This window comes from Lactuca serriola, chromosome 7 (genome assembly GCF_051521515.1).
Source record: "Lactuca serriola cultivar US96UC23 chromosome 7, Lser_US96UC23_V15, whole genome shotgun sequence".
Classification (NCBI taxonomy): domain Eukaryota; kingdom Viridiplantae; phylum Streptophyta; class Magnoliopsida; order Asterales; family Asteraceae; genus Lactuca; species Lactuca serriola.
In genome coordinates this window covers 69741178-69747367 of record NC_136414.1, presented here as the reverse complement: position 1 = coordinate 69747367, position 6190 = coordinate 69741178, and the positions used below count along the sequence as shown (strand labels likewise).

The 6190-nt window shown below is 29.4% G+C and overlaps 1 pseudogene; it reads right to left on the bottom strand.

Annotated features, from left to right (window-relative positions):
• Positions 1-2248: 2248 nt before the first annotated feature.
• On the bottom strand, positions 2249-2877 carry LOC145061843 (14 kDa proline-rich protein DC2.15 pseudogene; annotated as a pseudogene).
• Positions 2878-6190: the final 3313 nt, after the last annotated feature.

The window sequence follows — 6190 nt, the reverse complement described above, 5'->3', positions numbered from 1 at the left end:
TTGTACTCTGATATTTTGTTAGTTCAAGATGATTTGGTTTTGAGACATGATATTATGGTTTTATGTATTGACATGATCTTGGTGATGTTTTGATAAACTAATTTATAAATCACTTAATTAAAAACAAAATTTTTGGCCTCAAATTTTGGGATGTTACTATATATATATATATATATATATATATATATATATATATATATATATATATATATATATATATATATATATATATATAGGGTTAGGATTAAATGTGAAACCAAAATATAGTGTGAATGTATGACTAAATTTGAGCCGTTGGATTAGAAAAATCTAATGGCTAAGAATGGTTGTGGAATTAATTAGTTTTTAAGAATAATTTAATTAATTTACTCATAAAATCATTTACAAGGCAACTATGTTATTATGTAGGAAGTTAAATTAGGATGGACGAGTAATCTGGAAATATTTAATGCTTTAATAATGATCCTGTCGAATACATTTGGTATATATAACGGTATAGGTTTTTTTCATTATGTTAAAAAATATGGTACACTTTTCATTATGTTAAAAAATATGGTACACGTATTATATGCTTTAAAAATGTGTTTATAATGCTATATCTATTCTTCAAGAATTTGTTAATTAATTATTCAAACCCTTTTTTGCGTAACACTAAAAAATCTTTTCAAAAACTTATAGATAATAACAAACTCTTTAAGAATGTAATAACAAATAATCTCTATAAACATATTCTATAAGAATATGATTGCATATACAAAATCACGTATTATTATTTTAAAACCAATATACTACACATTCTTGTATACATTCTTAAAGAATGTAATATTCTAGAAGAATATGATTGCATATACAAATTCACGTATTCTTCTTTAAAAATTATTAATATATTACACATTCTTGAATAATGTAACAGCTAAAATACATAATTACCAAACGAAATCCAAAATTGATAATTTTTTTCTCATAAACGAATAATCAAATGGAATAAAATATTTCTTATTAATTACAAATTTTCTAAACAATATAAAGTATAAGTAATTTTTTTATTGTGTTGCATTCGATAATTTTTATATATTCAATTTGGTGGACCTTGGTGATTTCAAAATTGATTTAAAAAAATATTCCTAAAAAAAAAATAGTCGTGCTAATAATATTTAGAAAAAACGATTTTGTGACATTGATTTTGGATGACAACCATATAAAAAAGTATCATCTGCGATTAATCTAAGAAGATTATATGTGATTAATATGAAGATGTAAAAGTTGTAACGTATATTAATTTTCCTTCCATATTTATGGGTTTGTTATTTTGGGATAATATGACCGATTGTTGTGAAAATACAAAAATATTCTTATCAAATGATTGAACCATATTAGGTTATACGTTCACACAATAATTAAGGTTTATACATGATCCTAACTATATATATATATATATATATATATATATATATATATATATATATATATATATATATATATACACACACACACTAATCTAGACGGTATAAAAGAAACAAAATGTAATTGTAATAAATTACTAAACGAATAAAAATAATCATGTGACTTAATACATTAAGTTATCATTAATTATTATACAACACGAAGAAATAAAATGCATTTCTTCGAAAACATAAAGTGAACCACTACAATAGAAAACAAAACATAATATAATTGTTTAAAGTACAATGCTATAATTTGAAAAAAAAAAACAAAAATGTTATAAATAATAAAAATATCAAAATGTACAATAGAAAGATGCTATAAAGTACAATGTTACAAATAAAGTAGAATGTTAATTTTTGTAGAAAAAAAACAATATGGATTGTAAAAAAAACAATGCTAATTCCGTAGACTAAACTCTAAACCTGAAATTATGTTTAAACAACATCATGTCTATTGATAAAAGTTGGACTAATAATTGACATCGAAACTATCATGAGTTTCAAGTAGTACTCAAAGCTTTTATCGATAAGTCCAAGTCACACCTTCATAGTAATGGTAAAATCAGACGTGCATGTCAAAAATGTGATAACTGTTACTTCAAGTACTCGACGACAGTGGAACGCCATATATTTATAAATGTGTGTAAAAAATGTAATAACCGATGACTTTCTTATTCTTTACTGGCGACTTTTGTTGCCGCTAATTACATTTTTTCTTGTAGTGATATACACTAAAGGTATTAAATGAATTTTTTTTATGTTATGAGTTTTTAAGAATTTAAATTTTGTAAAAGTCACTAAAATTTCAAAATTCAAGCACACAAATTTATTCTCGAATCAGATAATACATGCTTCTTTACATCATATCGAACATAACAAAATGTATTCCAAAATACAAAAATCTATAATTTTAAGCTGTCAAAATCTAGGTGCATTGGAAGCCAGATGGGGCCTTCTTTTCACAGTAATTAAGCAACACACTCAATGAGACAGGAACGTTGAGGTTGATTCCCAAGACATTAGCGTTAATCGCAGTGCAAAGACATACTACAGCGTCAAGATCTGCGAGACCAGCAATGAGAGAACAACATGGTGTCTCTGATCGATTTCCTACGACTATGGGGAGAAGATTGTTGAGGAGGTTAGCACACACACCCAATTTGAGAGTGTCTCTCGGGCAAGTAGCTTTGGGAGGGGTTGAAGGTGTTGAAGGTTTTGGAGGTGTCGGAGGTGTTGAAGGTTGTGTAGGTGTTGGAGGTTTTGAAGGTGTTGAAGGTTTTGGTGGAGGTGGGCAGCCTTTTGCGGTATTAGTGGAGGATGCAAGAGTGAAGAAAACAAGGTTAAACGTAAGGAGAAAAGCTGTGATTACCAAAACTGTTGAAGCCATTTTCAAGGCTTTACCTCTTATAGTTAGAAAGTGTTGTAGTTTGTTTTCTGTAAAGATATCGAAGGTACTTACGGTATTTATAGATGGAAATGCCAATCGCTTTCTACTAGCTTCATCACTGTTTGATAAATAGTTTAATATGTTTATTCAATTTTCTTCCTCTAAAATCCTCCTTAATAAATGAAGGTTTTTTTTGATACATGTCAATCTCTCATGAGTTTTGACACTTGTCATTTTGTGATATTTTTTAATAAATGTTTTTTTTTTCATTTGTCATTTTCTCATTTTTTTATCTTTCTTAATTAACACATCATATTTACACCTTAATTAATAATTGCCTTAATTGAAAATAACTAATAAATTACAATATTACAACTCATATAGTATTTAATATGTTTCTTTTTAAATTTTAAATTTAAATAAATTTTTGTTTTAACCTTCATATTTAACTTTTTTGTTTTATCCAACTCATATAACATACGGGTTTCACAACTAGTTATAAGACTATCTAAACGAAAATGACATGAGTTTCATCATAAATGCTCGTAAAACCCATCAATAAAATTTCATTCGGATGTTAAGAAGAAATGTAGGCATTATTACTAGTTGGTACAATAACATAATCGCGTGTTCATTTCAGTTGCTTAAAAACGGAATTCACTGTATATTATATGTTCAATGTAATTAAAGCAAAAGATTTAATGCATGCATCCGTGTTTTGTAAACTAGTTTTCGTGAAACATTGTAACGACAGAGTCAACTTTACAATTTATAATTATTTTGTATAACACTTTGCATGTAAGCCTAATTTGGGATTTTATATAAATATTTATTTGACGAATATCATTTTTCGTTTACCTTTAATATGTCACTGACCTCTTTCTAATTCTCTTATAGTTTAAAAAAATAGACTGATTAGATATTTCGCTTGTTTAATCCATCTCTTCGCCAATACTTATTTTGAAAAACCTTACTAAAATATACTTTTTTGTAATAATACAATTTTATTAACACTAAAAGAAAGGTTAGTATTACCGGCGACACTAGGCAATAGCGGCGACATGTAATTGACGCATTACATGTCGCAGCTATTGTCTGGTGTCGCCGTTAAAGGCGTCGCCGCTAATACTCAGTTACAGCGATCCGCGTCAAACTACCCCCATCCGTCTGAGTTCTTTTCAATCCAACGGTTGTAGAGGAAAGCGAAAAGACGCGCTGACTTTTCCTTCTATGTGTCGCCGCGATTGCCCTAATGTCGCCGCTAATACCCGGACTTCTTGTAGTGTAAGGAGCACTAGGTAGATGCTAGGCATGGATAGAAGAAAACACGACATTAGAAATAAACATGTAGTGGAATCGATACAAGCTTGATACACTAATTAACTGTATTTATAACCATTCTTTAAACCGTCGATAAATAAAATAAGGGATACTGACAAGGGTGTTCGTTTGGATGGATCGTTTTGATACGATCCAATCAAAAGAATCCAATTTGATTTCAGTATTCAAAAGATAGATCAAAATAGTTCAAACCAAATTCAAATTTGATCTGATCCAATCAAAATATAATTCGATTGGAGCGGTTTTATAATTCGGTTTTCAAAAATCATAATATTTTTTAAAACCGTGTATGATTAGAATATGATTAGAAGACAACTAGAGATAGGAATATTTGGTTATTTGTTTTGGCTGTTTTAGGAAGACCTACAAAACAAAATTATTTTCAAACAAGATTACAAGACAAATAGATTTCCATGCAAGTGGGCACGTGGTGAAGATGAACGATGCATGGAGCAATTAAGGATTACTATATACCACAATTTATCCGTAGAAATATTAGACGATTAATCAAAAGCCTAAAAAAAGTAGTTATTAGTTTCCGAAATCCGAAATCACTAACTTATATTTTTATTAATGAATAGTTATTCCACAAACATGTTAGAAATTCAATCATAACATGATAGATGGTAATTTAAGCACCAAAAAACCTATCGTGTTTTGATATTTCTTATCTATAACCATTAGTTAATAATTAAGAATTCAGATAAAATATGTCGACAAAAGAAAATACAAATATTGAAAGTCGTCCAAAATAAGTGTAAATGCAAGTGTATAGTACTTCATTTAATTTTCTTTCAGTGAAATGTAATGAGGTTTAAGTTGTGGCTAATGTCTTAAGTATACTTTCGGCGCAAGAAATATTATATTAAATGAATGATAGTTACTTGATTTTCTATTTTAAGCTGTAACTAATGTGTTAATTAGTATCCTAAGAATAATGATGCCACGTTGTATCTCTTATAATGAGTACTAGTCAAGAGGGACCAGGCCAACTTGATAAAGCCGTAACAGCGACGGCCAATGGGAAAACATATTATCCACAAAAAAGTACGACAATAAAAAATATCACAGTTAGATGCCAAATAGAACGGACATAATTCATTAGAATGGACGACTTGCTTCAAAAGATACAAAAAGAATAGAAAACAAGTTATAGTCATTTGGTGTGAATAAGAAGAAAACTACGATCGACAAAGACTTGACTTACGTTAAGGGGTATGGTCATACTCAACTCCTCCAAAATGATGTCATATGAGCATATGAGCTCCACTACAAACTCACTACCAAACCACTAGCTTTGGAAATTGTTACTTACACATCATTTTTTTTTTGACATTATTAGCTTAAATGAAAAAAATTAATTCAAATAAAAACACACATTAAATTAAAACATATTACATTAATTTTAAAACACACAAATTTAAATCATAAAATACTTAAAAAAAACATTAGAAAAATCATAAATTACTTAAAAAAACATAAAACATACCAACTAAAACATAAATATTAGAACCTATTTTCCATATTTTTCGCACTTGTTGGATTTTTAGAAATGTCGCGAGATTTTACGGGTCGAGATCCGGTTGGGGTTTTGTGTTGATGATTTGAAGATCGGTAAGAGCGATTTTTTGACGATGAGCTTGCTCCGTTGATTCATACTTTTTTTCAAGAAAACAAAGAGTTTTATCTATGGATTCCTAAAGTCCGTCGTCACTAGTTGTGGTTGTTTTCCGCTTGAAGACGTCGCCCGTTTTACTTTGTTCTTTCCCGATGGTCGAGGAAGTTGGACTTCTGGTGGACCCTCTGCATCTTCAACATCGAAGTCATCATTGAGGTCGAGCCCAAAACCCGTGTCCGAATCGAAAGTTCTTGGCCTTTTGTTGGAGTCGGTGGTCGATTCTGAATGCGACGTCTCCGGGTTAAGGACCCATTTTGGACTGTTATGACAAACTTCCCACACTTTTTGGTGACAGAATGGTTTACCATTATTGGTAACTTTGAATTGGTAGCATGCGGT